Genomic DNA, 16,592 nt, shown 5'->3' on the forward strand with positions numbered 1-16,592 from the left:
ATGTTTAATCTCACTCATAATAAGAGAAATGCACTAAGATACCATTTCTTAGCCATCAGATCAGCAAAATCAACAAATATAACAACACATTATGTTGGCACTATTATACCTTGCTAGTGGGAATGCAAATTGGCACAACCCTTATGGAAAATTTGGTAATAACAAAACTACATGTGAGTTTACCTTTTGACTGAGCAATCCCACTTCTAGAAATTTACCATGACAATATGTTTCCAGCAATACTGATACATATATGCACAAGGTCATTTGTTGCAGCACTGCTTATAACTGCCAGATATTAGAAAATAACCTAAGTGTCCACATAGAGGAAAGTGGTTGAATAAAGTAATAAACACAAGAGACTTTTGACACAGCTATAAAAAAGAATGAGAAAGATGTCTATTGCCTGATAGAGTTATTTGAAGGTTATATGCTGATTCCATTTATACAAAATTTCCAGAATAAGTAAATTCATTGAGACAGATCACAAATTTATTATCTAACAGATAATATTTGTTAGCTGTTAGATAATAAATTGCCAGAGAGTAGGAGGAGGGGGAAGTAGAGAATGACTGCTAATGGGTATGGAGCTTCTTTTTGGGATGATGAAAATGTTCTAGAATTAGACGGTGGTGGTGGTTACAAAAGGGTAACTATTATTGCATGTTAATCATATCTCAATAAAACTTTAAAAAAAGAGTATCTATATTATGCTGTCTTATGTGTAAGAAATAAGGGGAAATAATATCTGCATATGTATGCTTTTGTGTAAAAAAAAAACCACCAGAAACGTAGGAGGTTGGTTATCTACTGGAGGTAGGTAGAACAGAATGGAATGATGAGCAGGTAGAAATGGGATAGAGGAATGGGGGGAGGGAGTGACTTTTCCTTCAGTACATCTTTTTGTATACTTCTAACTTTTAGAACTAGAGTAAAAATAAATACATAAATAAAACCAACCAGGGTAGGGAAAGAATTCTAAAATTATATACTAACAAAACTATATTCCAAATGTATAGCATAGTCGCATTGGGGTAGGAGTGGGGGGTAGAGAAGAAACCAAACTAACTTTTGAACACAGTATTTGAATTACATTCTATCAGACTAAAGATTTTTTTGAATTCCAGATGAATTGTAAACTCTAAATAGAAGGTTTTCTCCCAGAAGTTTAGGTCAGCATTTCTAAAACAACTTTCTGTGTATTCTATGATTGAGTAAATAAGTAAATATACTATGAACAACGGGACATATACTATGAACATTGGAGAAGAGAGTTACAAACGTGGAAGGAGTAAGAAGAGAATGAATCCTGTGATGCTGGATTAGAATTAGAAGTATCAGCATGAATTGATAATTTTATATAGATAGAAACAGAAACAGGTAAAGATATAGACATAAATGGGGAAACAGATACATACGTATGTGTACGTATACACACACAGACACACAATATTTTCCCCCTGTTCTGTCTGCTAAGAGGACCGAGAATCGATGAGCACACCATATGCTCAGATTTTGGTTTCTAAATACTATATTAGAAAGAACAAGGACTACTTCTACAGGTAGGATTGGGAAAACACAAGATGAGCATAAAACATGGTTTTATCTTAGAAAGTAAAAAAGTGCTCAAAGAATGATGAGTATATGTCAAAAGAACACAGAAGCCAGCTTGAAGGGGTTCCTACTGGCCTAATCTGGGATAATTTCAGTATCAAAATAAATAATGATAGTAATAGTTTACAGCCCATTGAGTAAAAAAAGATCCATGAGTTCATACTTACAAAAATAAATAAATACATAAATAAATGGAGAAAAAGGAAATTTATTCCTTATACTAGAAAGTCAATTAAATGCAGATAAAGTGACAGTATTAGAAAATCATCATTTGACACATCATAGTAATAACTGATTCAGGCAAGAAGCATCAATAAATGTGAAAAATACAGTGAAAGTTTGAAGAGTAACAGGCTATATACAAAGTCTCAAAGTACCTCTTCAGTAGATAGTTACTAATTCTCCAAAGAGGAAAATAATAATTCTACAGTAGAAAAACTTGGCAGACACATCCTAAGTAAAGTGATTAAAGTTAATATCACCAGTACTGGGACAAATCAGGTACCTTCTGCTATGCTCTGCTGAAAAGACCACATGTCACTTTTGTGGTATTCCTGTCAAAAAAAGCATATCCTACAATAAGCATAAGAAAACTCAAACTGAAGGACATTCTACTATTTAGGTGCATATTTAGATCAAGGGGCATGCATATTTATGTCAAGGAACAAAACACTCATAATCACATTTAACCTTCCATTCAACACACATCCATGTAATTTTTTATAAGGGTTACAAAATGATAATCTTCTATTTCTATCATTCCTTCCATATTTATTAGCTGGAATTCTTCTGTAAAGGGTTCCTTGATTTCCCTACAGCATAGTTGATACAGAAAACAGAGTAAATACTGAATTCTCTCCTTTAAATTGCCAATTTTCACACTAAGGAATTAGTGCCCTAGGTTCTTCACAGTGGTTTCCTGTGAGATGTTGGGTATTTTTCTTTTTATCATAATTATATATATATATGATGCTTATGCATTAAATGCATTTCAATCAATTGTGGGCTTAGTTGCTTTTTTCTGTTTGTTTTTGAGACTCAAATTTTCTCATTGGCCGATAGGAGTCACTCATGCCCTTTGAAGTTCAGTTTTGGACATAATGAATTTGAAGAGCCTACGGGACATATAAGAATAATTAAAAGGGGTTCTCTTGATGTTCCTTGGCTTGTTGCTGCATCGCTCCAATCTCTGCCCCTGTCTTCACATAGCCTTCTTCCCTATGTGTTAATTCTCTGTGTCTCTATATCCAGATCTTCTTCCTTCTCTTATAGGGCCTATCCTAACCTAGTTTGACTCCTCTTAACTTGACTACATCTGCCAAGATCCTATCTCCAAATAAGGTCACAAGACCAGGGACCAGAGATTAGGACTTGAACATACCTTTGGAGGAACACTCAACCCACTACAAACCTCTTCACACTCGTAAAAAGTACTGAAGTTCCCAAAGAGCTTTCTTTTATGTGGGCTATATTCACTGATATTTACTGTATTAGAAATTAAAATTAAGTTAGCACTTAAGTACTTATCTACTCATTTATTTCAAAATAAATAAGCTCATTGCATGTTAACTTAAACAACATTTTTTAAATTTTATTTTATTATGTTAGTCACCATACATTACATCATTAGTTTTTGATGTACTGTTCCATGATTCATTGTTTGCATATAATACCCAGTGCTCCATTCAATACGTGCCCTCCTTAATACCCGTCACCGGGCTAACCCATCCCCCCACCCCCCTCCCCTCTAGAACCCAGTTTGTTTCTCAGAGTCCATAGGCTCTCATGGTTCGTCTCCCCCTCTGATTTCCCCCCTTCATTTTTCCCTTCCTATTTTTTTTTAACATACAATGTATTATTTGTTTCAGGGGTACAGGTCTATGATTCATCAGTCTTACACAATTCACAGTGCTCACCATAGCACATATCCTCCCCAATGTCTGTCACCCAGCAACCCCCTCCCTCCCACCCCGCTCCACTCCAGCAACCCTCAGTTTGTCTTCTGAGATTAAGAATTCCTCATATCAGTGAGATCATATGATACTTGTCTTTCTCTGATTTACTTATTTCGCTCAGCATAATACCCTCTAGTTCCATCCACATCGTTGCAAATGGCAAGATTTTGGCTTTTTGATGGCTGCATAATACTCCATTGTATATATACCACATCTTCTTTATCCATTCATCTGTTGATAGACATCTGGGCTCTTTCCATAGTTTGGCTATTGTGGACACTGCTGCTATAAACATTGGGGTGCACGTACCCCTTCGGATCCCTACATTTGTATCTTTGAGGTAAACACCCAGTAGTGCAGTTGCTGGGTCGTAGGGTAGATCTATTTTCAACTTTTTGAGGAAACTCCATCCTGTTTTCCAGAGTGGCTGCACAAGCTTGCATTCCCACCAACGGTGTAGGAGGGTTCCCCTTTCTCCGCATTCCCGCCAACATCTGTCATTTCCTGACTTGTTAATTTTAGCCATTCTGACTGGTGTGAGGTGGTATCTCATGGAGGTTTTGATTTGGATTTCCCTGATGCCAAGTGATGTTGAGCACTTTTTCATGTGTCTGTGGCCATTTTAAACAACACATTTTTATGAAAAATAACTGTATTTTCCCCAAAGAAAACTGATGAAAAGAGTGGCACTGTTTTATATGTCTGCAAATCACAATAGAAGAAAGCTAGATTCTCATATCTACTTCTGCAATCTATTGCAGTGTAGAGTTTTGGGTGAAGTATCTGAAGATAATCTGGCCTCACATAGATATGTAGTTGGAAAAAAAAATCAAGTGTTTCAATGGCTTTTTCAGATAACTATGGACATCATTCCTTGACAGTACACCAAAACTCAGTATATGGTCATTTTTTTAAAGACCTGTTACAACATGGACTCTGAAACTATATCAATGAACTTTTTGTGCTGTTATATTAAAACCCATTTCTTTACTTTGCACTTCAAATGGATCTCTACCCATGCATGATTCTATAATATCATGCATTGGTCATATGGAATATGTTGGTTATGCAGAGCTTCCCAGTGTTAACATATTTCAAATACCATCAATCTCATCAGTAAAGTCTTTACGTATCGTGAAGTTTTCCACATTCTTGTTTTTGCTTGAAAGCTTAGATTTTATCATTAGCAATGATAAAACTCTGTTTGTTCATTTTTGGGAAAATTTCTGCCAAATATCAAAGTCTGAACAACTATACAGTTCGTCTACCAGTCATTTTTTTTTCAAGTAAAAATGGTGTCCCATGGCGGGGGGCAGGAGGGAAACAGCTAGTTTAGCTCACAACTCAAACAACTGCAAAAGTACTATTCATTGAGACAATAATAAAACTTCAGAGTGCAGAAGTGCTTTATGAGTATTTATCACATTGTCAATTAGAATAATAAAACATGTATTCAAGGGGCAAGACTTAATAAATTAATAATTTTTACTCACTCATTCTTAAGCAAAACTAGATCTTTTTTCACAAGTGTGTGGCAGTGAAGAATGCACTGATTACTAATATAATTTGGAACCACTGCTTTAATTTGTGCTACGGCAACTACAAGTCTACCCATCATTGTGTTTTCACCATCAGTACAAAAGGCAAATAATGACCTAGTAAAAATATGAAAATAATGACATTGCACATTCCTGAAAGAGTCTCAGAGATCACCCCCCGAGGAGTCTCCAGATCAAATTTTGAGGACCACTTTCATACATAAGTGTTCCTCAGCTTTGATGTGCGTCACAATCACCTGTGACCCCAAACTAATGAATCAAATATCTTCATATATTGACAAAGCACCATTACAGGAATTTTAGGGGCACCAAAGGTTGATAATTCCTGGCCTAGATGGTATATAATAGTTAAAACTAGGATTATAGGAGTGGGAATAAACAGCAGGAGATAGTTAGCAAGAAACCCTACTAAAAACTAAAAGTCTTTACAGATTGAGGAAATGTGAAAATATGAAGAAAATTAAAAACATCAAAGGTTTTGAGTCTTTATTACTGAAATAATGGTAATACCATTAAGAGAATGTAGAAGTCCTAAGGAGCCTATGAAGGAACAAGAGAAATAAGAGGGAAAGCAAATTATTTGTTCCCAATCTTCCCGGACAGAATTAATTCCCCCTTCTTCTATGCTCTCACTAAATGTTTTTATCTCTATTTTTAAACTTACCTCATTTAAAATTTTACTTCATCCTGCATTACATTCAGTGAGCTGTTTATATGTCAATTTCCCACTCAATAGAAATTACACTCCTTGAGTGCCCGAATGAGCTTGGGAGTACCAGTCCTGGACTCTTAACTGTATGCTCTTAGAAGTGCTACTTAATCTCTCTAGACTCAATGTTATCATGTCTAAAATAGGGATAAAATGGGGGGCGGAGCAAGATGGCGGAGGAGTAGGAGACCTAGATTTCGTCTGGTCTCAGGAATTCAGCTGAATAGGGAACAAACCATTCTGAACACCTACGAACTCAACAGGAGATCAAAGAGGAGAGTAGCAACAACTCTCTGAACAGAGAAGCGACCACTTACTGGAAGGTAGGACGTGCGGAGAAGTGAATCCGAGGCGATATTCGGGAGGATAGACGGCGGGGGAGGGGCCTCCGCCGGCCACTTCTGGCAAGTGCTAGAGCCGCGGAGCACAAAATCGGACCTTTTAGAAGTCGGCTCCGCTGAGGGACGTCGCTCCAGTGGCTAAGCGGGGGTGGAACCCTCGCGGGACAGTGGGGTCTCAGGACCCTTGGGGTCACAGAAAGACCGGGGGAGCCTGAGTGCGCCAGAGCTCCCAGGTATCGGAGCAGGGAAGCCAACTGCAGAGACGGAGCCGAGGCGCGGGCTCTCAGCTCGGGGTGGCCATAAACTGTGATCCGCGGCCCAGTCGGGCCACTGCTCCTGCAGCAGGGACTCAACAGGCGGCAGATCCGGGGAGACTCCCCTTCCTTCCCAGGGAGGAGCGGCGCGGGAACGCACCGCAGGGATCTGCTGGGTTTGGAGACTCCACACGGGGTCGGGTGCCAGAGATACAAACGCTCAGTCACAGGCCGGGTGAGCACGGAGTGCGGCCGGAGACCGGGGACAAAGGAGTGACTGCTTTTCTCTGGGGGCGCACTGAGGAGCGGGGCCCCGAGTTCTCAGCTCCTCCGGGTGGAGATTTGGGAGGCCACCATTTCTGCCCTGGTCCTCCAAGGCTGTACGGAGAGCTTGCAGGGAACAAAAGCTCCTGAGATCAAACCCGAGCAGCTTGCTTAGCCGGGACCGACAAGGGCGGGGCAATTCAGCCTCCGGCAAAGACATTTGGAAACCACAGCAACAGGCCCCTCCCCCAGAAGATCAGCACAAACAGCCAGCAAGCCAAGACCAAGTTTACCAATCAAGGAGAACGGGAGAACTCCAGCGCTAGGGGAATACTGCACATAGAATTCATGGCTTTTTTTTACCATGATTCATTAGTTCATCAAAGTTAATTTTTGTTAACTGTTTTTTTTTCTTTTTCTTTTTCCCTTTTTCAATCAACATCTTATCAATCTTTTTAAAAAAAATTTTTTTTTATTTTTCATTTTTAGAGTCATATTTTATCCCTTCATAGTAGTTACCCTTATTTTTGGCATATACATATATAAGTTGTTCTCTCTTTAAAATTTTGAGATACAGTTTCTTCTAACAGATAAAAATATACCCTAAATCACTAGTGTATGGTTCTGTTCTAGTCTCCTGCCTGATCACATTCTCTCCCTTTTTTCTTTTTTTTTTTTAAATCTTCTTTCTTTTTTCAAACAACTTCTTATCTTATCAAGTCCTTTTATAAAATCTTTTATAATTTTCATCTTTACAGTCATCTTCTATCCCTTCATTGTATCAACCCTTATTTTGTACATATATGTCTTTCTTCCTTTAAAATTTTAGGAGGCACTTTTTTCTAACAGACCAAAATACGCCCAAAATCTAGTGTGTGGCACTGATCTGTGCACTAGCCTGATCATATTTGATCATATTCTGCCTTTTTTTGTATTGTTCTGTTTTTGTTTTTTTCTTTTTGTTTCTTTTTTTTTTTTCTCTTTCTTTTTTCTTTCTTTCCCTTTCTTTTCCCCTGCTTTCAGGTCTTTTCTGATTTGTATACAGTATATTTGCTGGGGACGTTGTAAACCTGTTAGCATTTTGTTCTCTCATTCATCTATTCTCCTCTGGACAAAATGACAAGACGAAAAAAATCACCTCAGCAAAAAGAACAAGAGGTAGTACCGTCAGCCAGGGACCTACTCAATACGGACATTAGTACGATGTCAGACCTAGAGTTCAGAATCATGACTTTAAAGATACTAGCTGGGCTTGAAAAAAGCGTGGAAGTTATTAGAGAAACCCTTTCTGGAGAAATAAAGGAACTAAAATCTAACCAAGTCGAAATCAAAAAGGCTATTGATGAGGTGCAATCAAAAATGGGGGCACTAAATGCTAGGATAAATGAGGCAGAAGAGAGAATCAGTGATATAGAAGACCAAATGATGGAAAGTAAAGAGGCTGAGAAAAAGAGGGAGAAACAACTACAGGATCACGAGGGCAGAATTCGAGAGATAAGTGATTCGATAAGACGAAACAACATTAGAATAACTGGGATCCCAGAAGAAGAAGAAAGAGAGAGAGGGGCAGAAGGTATATTGGAGCAAATAATAGCAGAGAACTTCCCTAATGTGAGGAAGGAAACAGGCATCAAAATCCAGGAGGCACAGAGAACCCCTCTCAAAATCAATAAAAATAGGTCAACACCCCGACATCTAATAGTAAAACTTACGAGTCTCAGAGACAAAGAGAAAATCCTGAAAGCAGCTCGGGAGAAGAGATATGTAACCTACAATGGTAAAAATATTAGATTGGCAACAGACCTATCCACAGAGACCTGGCAGGCCAGAAAGGACTGGCAAGATATCTTCAGAGCACTAAACGAGAAAAATATGCAGCCAAGAATACTATATCCAGCTAGGCTGTCATTGAAAATAGAAGGAGAGATAAAAAGCTTCCAGAACAAACAAAAACTAAAGGAATTTGCAAACACGAAACCAGCCCTCCAAGAAATATTGAGGGGGGTCCTCTAAGCAAAGAGAGAGCCTAAAAGCAGCAAAGATCAGAAAGGAACACAGACAACATACAGTAACACTCACCTTACAGGCAATACAATGGCACTAAATTCATACCTTTCAATAGTTACCCTGAATGTAAATGGGCTCAATGCCCCAATCAAAAGACACAGGCTATCAGATTGGATTAAAAAACAAGACCCATCAATATGCTGTCTGCAAGAGACTCATTTTAGACCCAAAGACACCCCCAGATTGAAAGTGAGGGGGTGGAAAACCATTTACCATGCTAATGGACACCAAAAGAAAGCTGGAGTGGCAATCCTTATATCAGACAAACTAGATTTTAAAACAAAGACTGTAATAAGAGATGAAGAAGGACACTATATCCTACTTAAAGGGTCTATCCAACAAGAAGATCTAACAATTGTAAATATCTATGCCCCGAACGTGCGAGCAGCCAATTATATAAGGCAATTAATAACAAAAGCAAAGAAACACATTGACAACAATACAATAATAGTGGGGGACTTTAACACCCCCCTGACTGAAATGGACAGATCCTCTAAGCAAAAGATCAACAAGGAAATAAAGACTTTAAATGACACACTGGACCAAATGGACTTCACAGACATATTCAGAACATTCCATCCCAAAGCAATGGAATACACATTCTTCTCTAGTGCCCATGGAACATTCTCCAGAATTGATCACATCCTAGGTCACAAATCAGGTCTCAACCGGTACCAAAAGATTGGGATCATTCCCTGCATATTTTCAGACCACAATGCTTTGAAACTAGAACTCAATCACAAGAGGAAAGTCGGAAAGAACTCAAATACATGAAGGCTAAAGAGCATCCTACTAAAGAATGAATGGGTCAACCAGGAAATTAAAGAAGAATTTTAAAAATTCATGGAAACCAATGAAAATGAAAACACAACTGTCCAAAATCTTTGGGATACAGCAAAGGCAGTCCTGAGAGGAAAGTATATAGCAATACAAGCCTTTCTCAAGAAACAAGAAAGGTCTCAAATACACAATCTAACCCTACACCTAAAGGAGCTGGAGAAAGAACAGCAAATAAAGCCTAAACCCAGCAGGAGAAGAGAAATAATAAAGATCAGAGCAGAAATCAATGAAATAGAAACCAAAAGAACAGTAGAACAGATCAACGAAACTAGGAGCTGGTTCTTTGAAAGAATTAACAAGATAACAAGATTGATAAACCCCTGGCCAGACTGATCAAAAAGAAAAGAGAAATGACCCAAATCAACAAAATCATGAATGAAAGAGGAGAGATCACAACCAACACCAAAGAAATACAAACAATTATAAGAACATATTACGAGCAACTCTATGCCAGCAAATTAGATAACCTGGAAGAAATGGGTGCATTCCTAGAGATGTATCAACTACCAAAACTGAACCAGGAAGAAATAGAAAACCTGAACAGACCTATAACCACTAAGGAAATTGAAGCAGTCATCAAAAATCTCCCAAGAAACAAAAGCCCAGGGCCAGATGGCTTCCCAGGGGAATTCTATCAGACATTTAAAGAAGAATTAATACCTATTCTTCTGAAACTGTTCCAAAAAATAGAAATGGAAGGAAAACTTCCAAATTCATTTTATGAGGCCACCATTACCTTGATCCCAAAACCAGACAAAGATCCCATCAAAAAGGAGAATTACAGACCAATATCCTTGATGAACATGGATGCAAAAATTCTCACCAAAATACTAGCCAATAGGATCCAACAGTACATTAAAAGGATTATTCACCACGACCAAGTGGGATTTATCCCTGGGCTGCAAGGCTGGTTCAACATCCGCAAATCAATCAACGTGATACAATACATTAACAAAAGAAAGAACAAGAATCATATGATCCTCTCAATAGATGCAGAAAAAGCATTTGACAAAGTACAGCATCCTTTCTTGATCAAAACTCTTCAGAGTATAGGGATAGAGGGTACATACCTCAATATCATAAAAGCCATCTACGAAAAACCTACAGCGAATATCATTCTCAATGGGGAAAAGCTGAGAGCTTTTCCCCTAAGGTCAGGAACGCGGCAGGGATGTCCACTCTCACCACTGCTATTCAACATAGTATTAGAAGTCCTAGCCACAGCAATCAGACAACAAAAAGAAATCAAAGGCATCCAAATCGGCAAAGAGGAAGTTAAACTCTCACTCTTTGCAGATGATATGATACTTTATGTGGAAAACCCAAAAGACTCCACCCCAAAACTGCTAGAACTCATACAGGAATTCAGTCAAGTAGCAGGCTATAAAATCAATGCACAGAAATCAGTGGCATTCCTATACACCAACAACAAGACAGAAGAGAGACAAATCAAGGAGTTGATCCCATTCACAATTGCACCCAAAACCATAAGATACCTAGGAATAAATTTAACCAAAGAGGCAAAGGATCTGTACTCAGAAAACTATAAAATACTCAGGAAAGAAATTGAAGAAGACACAAAGAAATGGAAAAACGTTCCATGCTCATGGATTGGAAGAACCAACATTGTGAAGATGTCAATGCTACCTAGAGCAATCTACACATTCAATGCAATCCCCATCAAAATACCATCCACTTTTTTCAAAGAAATGGAACAAATAATCCTAAAATTTGTATGGAACCAGAAGAGACCCCAAATAGCCAGAGGAATATTGAAAAAGAAAAGCAAAGCTGGCGGCATCACAATTCCGGACTTCCAGCTCTATTACAAAGCTGTCATCATCAAGACAGTATGGTACTGGCACAAAAACAGACACATAGATCAATGGAACAGAATCGAGAGCCCGGAAATGGACCCTCAACTCTATGGTCAACTTATCTTTGACAAAGCAGGAAAGAATATCCAGTGGAAAAAAGACAGTCTCTTCAACAAATGGTGTTGGGAAAATTGGACAGCCACATGCAGAAGAATGAAACTGGACCATTTCCTTACACCACACACAAAAATAGACTCCAAATGGTTGAAAGACCTAAACGTGAGACAGGAGTCCATCCAAATTCTAAAGGAGAACACAGGTAGCAACCTCTTCGACCTCAGCCGCAGCAACTTCTTCCTAGAAACATCACCAAAGGCACAGGAAGCCAGGGCAAAAATGAACTATTGGGATTTCATCAAGATAAAAAGCTTTTGCACAGCAAAAGAAACAGTCCACAAAACCAAAAGACAACCGACAGAATGGGAGAAAATATTTGCAAATGACATATCAGATAAAGGGCTAGTATCCAAAATCTATAAAGAACTTATCAAACTCAACACCCAAAGAACAAATAATCCAATCAAGAAATGGGCAGAAGACATGAACAGACATTTTTCCAAAGAAGACATCCAAATGGCCAACAGGCACATGAAAAAGTGCTCAACATCACTCGGCATCAGGGAAATCCAAATCAAAACCTCAATGAGATACCACCTCACGCCCGTCAGAATGGCTAAAATTAACAAGTCAGGGAACGACAGATGTTGGCGGGGATGTGGAGAAAGGGGAACCCTCCTACACTGTTGGTGGGAATGCAAGCTCGTGCAACCCCTCTGGAAAACAGTATGGAGGTTCCTCAAACAGTTGAAATTAGAGCTACCATTCGATCCAGCAATTGCACTACTGGGTATTTACCCCAAAGATACAAATGTAGGGACCCGAAGGGGTACGTGCACCCCAATGTTTATAGCAGCAATGTCCACAATAGCCAAACTGTGGAAAGAGCCAAGATGTCCATCGACGGATGAATGGATAAAGAAGATGTGGTATATATACACAATGGCATATTATGCAGCCATCAAAAGGAATGAGATCTTGCCATTTGCAAAGACATGGATGGAACTGGAGGGTGTTATGCTGAGTGAAATAAGTCAATCAGAGAAAGACATGTATCATATGACCTCACTGATATGAGGAATTCTTAATCTCAGGAACAAACTGAGGGTTGCTGGAGTGGTTGGGGGTGGGAGGGATGGGGTGGGTGGGTGATGGACATTGGGGAAGATATGTGCTACGGTGAGCGCTGTGAATTGTGTAAGACTGTTGAATCACAGACCTGTACTTCTGAAGCGAATGACGCAACATATTTTAAGAAAAAAGGAAAAGAAGAAGATAGCAGGAGAGGAAGAATGAAGGGGAGTAAGTCAGAGGGGGAGACGAACCAGGAGAGATGATGGACTCTGAAAAATAAACTGAGGGTTCTAGAGGGGAGGAGGGTGGGGGGATGGGTTCGCCTGGTGATGGGTATTGAGGAGGGCACATTCTGCATGGAGCACTGGGTGTTATGAACAAACAATGAATCATGGAACAGTACACCAAAACAAATTATGTAATATATGGTGATTAACATAACAATAAAAATTTTAAAAAAATAAAAAAATAAAATAGGGATAAAATGATCTACTTTTGAGGGTAACTGTAAGGGTCAGAGATAAATTTTCACTGTAATTAGCATAATGCCTAGCACAAAGTAAAACTCAACAAGTAACAACAATATAATCAATCAGCATAGTTGCAGTTCCCTTAAAAGTACTCCTTTCACAGCTAAGACCTTTCTGAGTGAATACAGACCTTTGGTAATTCTCACTGTAAAGGCCACCACAGAAAGTTTATTCTCAATTAATTATAGAAATGATAACCTAATTTGTGAATGGGATCATCCAATTTATGCTGCAACAGGCTCATTAAGGCCTCTAGGAAAATGAACAAACAAGAAGTCCAAGTTTATAATATGTTTTGCCTTTTTGGAATGCTGCATCTAATTCTGCATAAAAAGTAGAAAAAAATCTCAAATAAAATTCTTAGACTGCTAGTGGATTAAATTTACTCATGCTATCCTTAACGCTCATATATCAGATAATTTACAATTTAAGGCAGAGGAATGAAATTATTTTCTCTATTCATGTAACTGAAACACACATCTGGTCTGAAAGACAGCAGTTTGCAAACTGCTAGAGTCACTTCACCGAGATTAACAGAATAGAAGTATAGAACAAAACGTCATTTAAATGAAACAGAAACAGAGCTGAGAAGAGAATGAGAAGGGGTAATCCTGAGGGAGGTGAAACTCAACTCTCAAAGCTGACTTTCAGCCAGCATTGCTAAGCTTATATGTCCTGACTTGCCAAAAATAACATTAGGGTCTTTCTGACCACAAGCGGTAAGGACTACAGCTTTCGGTTTCATCTAACTATAACTACTCCCCCAAATATATCAAAGTGTGATGAGAATTCTTAAAACTCTATATCATGATCCAATAAATGCTATTTCTATTACAATCAGAAGTGGTGTGCACTTCCCCATTATTTTTATACGGCATGAAGGGAGGAGGTTCTAGCTCTTTAGAGAAACAAAATCTAGAGCGTCATATTAGGATGCTTTCAGTTACAAGTAAATAAAGACCCAATTCAAAGTGGCTTAAAGCAACACTTCTCCAGCTTTTGTGCACATATGAAGCATCTAGGGATCCTATTAAAATGGAGATTCTGATTCAGTAATACTAGGGGAGGGACTGAAATTCTTCATTTTCAAGAAGCTCACAGGTGATGCTGATGCTCCCAGTCCATGGACCACAACTTCAATACCAAGGACTTAAACCATATGGAAATACATAGACTAATCCATCTGGAAACCCAGGATAAAACTGGTCAATAATGTCACCAAGGACCCAAGGCTTGTCTGACCCAAGGCCCTTGCAAACTGCTGTCTTTTAGACCAGATGTGTGTTTCCCAAAATGTCAGCTTCATTCTAAGGTTGAATATCCTCCCTCATCCCACCAATGCTATCATTTGATTCTAAATCCACTGCATCAACTTTTCCTGCTTTTAGAAATCCTGTTATATTGGGACATCTTTAAAATCTTTACCGCATTCTGGGGCACCTGGGTGGCTCAGTCGTTAAGCGTCTGCCTTCAGCTCAGGTCATGATCCCGGGGTCCTGGGATCGAGCCCTGCATCGGGCTCCCTGCTCCGCGGGAAGCCTGCTTCTCCCTCTCCCACTCCCCCTGCTTGTGTTCCCTCTCTTGCTGTGTCTCTCTCTGTCAAATAAATAAAACCATTAAAAAAAATAAAAATAAAATAAATAAAATAAAATCTTTACCGCATTCTGCAGAATGGCTTCCTAAGCTCCTTCATCTATTAGAATTTATATTAGAGTATAACTATAAAAATAATTTCAAAATGCTTTATCAACATAAAATGACAAAGAAGTTAATTATTTCAAAATATATAAAATTATAGCATAATAAGAATAATAACAATAACAGGGTATATAGTAGTCTAATAATAAAGTAAGAAATAAATTCATATTGTGGGATATACAAATGAATAAAGGAGTGGGTGAAAAAATATGGCCTTTGGTCTTGAATCTATCAATCTTTTCAGAGAAGCAAAACTCATCCCAGGTCAATTTCATGGTACAAAAATTATACCTGAATAAAACTGTTAAAAAACTAAACTAAACAAACAAACATACAAACAAAAAACCTTCCCTCTAATAATACAGAGCAAGAACTTGCAGAGAAAACGTCTAAAAATGACATAGCCACATGTCACAAATTCCAAACATCTGTTCAGTTTAAACAAAAATCAGGATCATATAAATGCAGAAAGCAATACCAAAATGCGGACTGCCTGGTCTGATCCTTAATGCTGCTCTACTTCACAGAACTCCTAGACTCAGGAAATGTAATGTTCTTTTCAAGAGGTACTCTTTGCTAGTAAACAGAAAGCAAAGGTTGGAGTCAACTGTATGGGCTCAATGCTTGCACAAAGTTGTTCCTAAGAAAAACTTGGCAAAAACCTCAGTCATAATTCACTAACAGATGAGACATTTTTAAAAACGATTAATACTAAAGAAATTTGATCATTTTACAGACTGGGCTCACTATTTCATAAGGATCTCATCTTTTATTCAGCATTAACATTATAAAGGAAGAACTATTTCAAAATCAGATCTACAATACATAATATAATTCATTATATAAGGCTATCTTCAGATTTAGGTCTATGCTTTTCAACTTGATTTCTAATTGGTACCTAATCCAAGTTACTGCATAAATCTAGCACTACACAAATCTAGTGAAATATAAAAAAAAATTAAATGGTATTATTATTCTCAATAGCCAAGATACAGAAACAATCTAAGAGTTTGCCAACTGATGAATGGATGAAGAAGACATGGGGTGTGTGAATATTATTCAGCCATGAGAAAGAAGGAAATTCTGCCATTTGTGACAACATGGATGAACCTGGAGGACATTGTGCTAAGTGAAATAAGTCAGACAGAGAAAGACAAATACTTTATGATCTTACTTATACATGGAATATTAAAAAAAAAAAGGTTGGATTCATAGAAACTGAGAGTAGAATAGAGGTTAGCAGAAGCTGGAATGGTGGAAATGGGGAAATGTTGGTCAAGAGCACAAGTCTTCAGTTATAAGATAAATAAGTTCTAGGGATCTAACTTCCTACAAAAGGAAAAAGAAGTATCTCTGGCCTCCAAGAATCTGCTTAACCTGATTATTACTTCCCCTCCAACCTAAAAGGTATTTATTTGCCTCACAGAAGAAAAAGTCTGGAAGCAGAGCGTCCAGGGCTGACATCCAATGACACCAACATCCTTAGCACTTCAGTTTATTACATCACGGGCACAAGATAGTTGCTGCTCCTTCAAGGCAAAAAGGGATAAGCATTGAAGGACCATGCCAGAATATCACTTCCCTTTTATCTGTTAAGTAAAAGCTTTCCTAGAAGCTTCTTTCTCCCCACTAAGAAGCCTTCCCTTAAATGTTGTAGCAAACTGTATTTTCGAAATAGGCCACACCAATATATTTATCCCATCCCATATGTTCTTTTCATGGTGTGATAGAGATCTCTAAGTGAGAGGTCATG

General features: G+C 38.3%; 1 protein-coding gene across 6 annotated transcripts in view; it reads right to left on the minus strand.

The window, feature by feature from the left end:
• The window catches only part of RAD51B (RAD51 paralog B), a 635,945-nt gene that overhangs the window by 554,164 nt on the left and 65,189 nt on the right, over positions 1–16,592 (minus strand). The window lies entirely within an intron of this gene.

This window comes from Zalophus californianus, chromosome 6, assembly GCF_009762305.2.
Source record: "Zalophus californianus isolate mZalCal1 chromosome 6, mZalCal1.pri.v2, whole genome shotgun sequence".
In the NCBI taxonomy this organism is placed as follows: Eukaryota; Metazoa; Chordata; class Mammalia; order Carnivora; family Otariidae; genus Zalophus; species Zalophus californianus.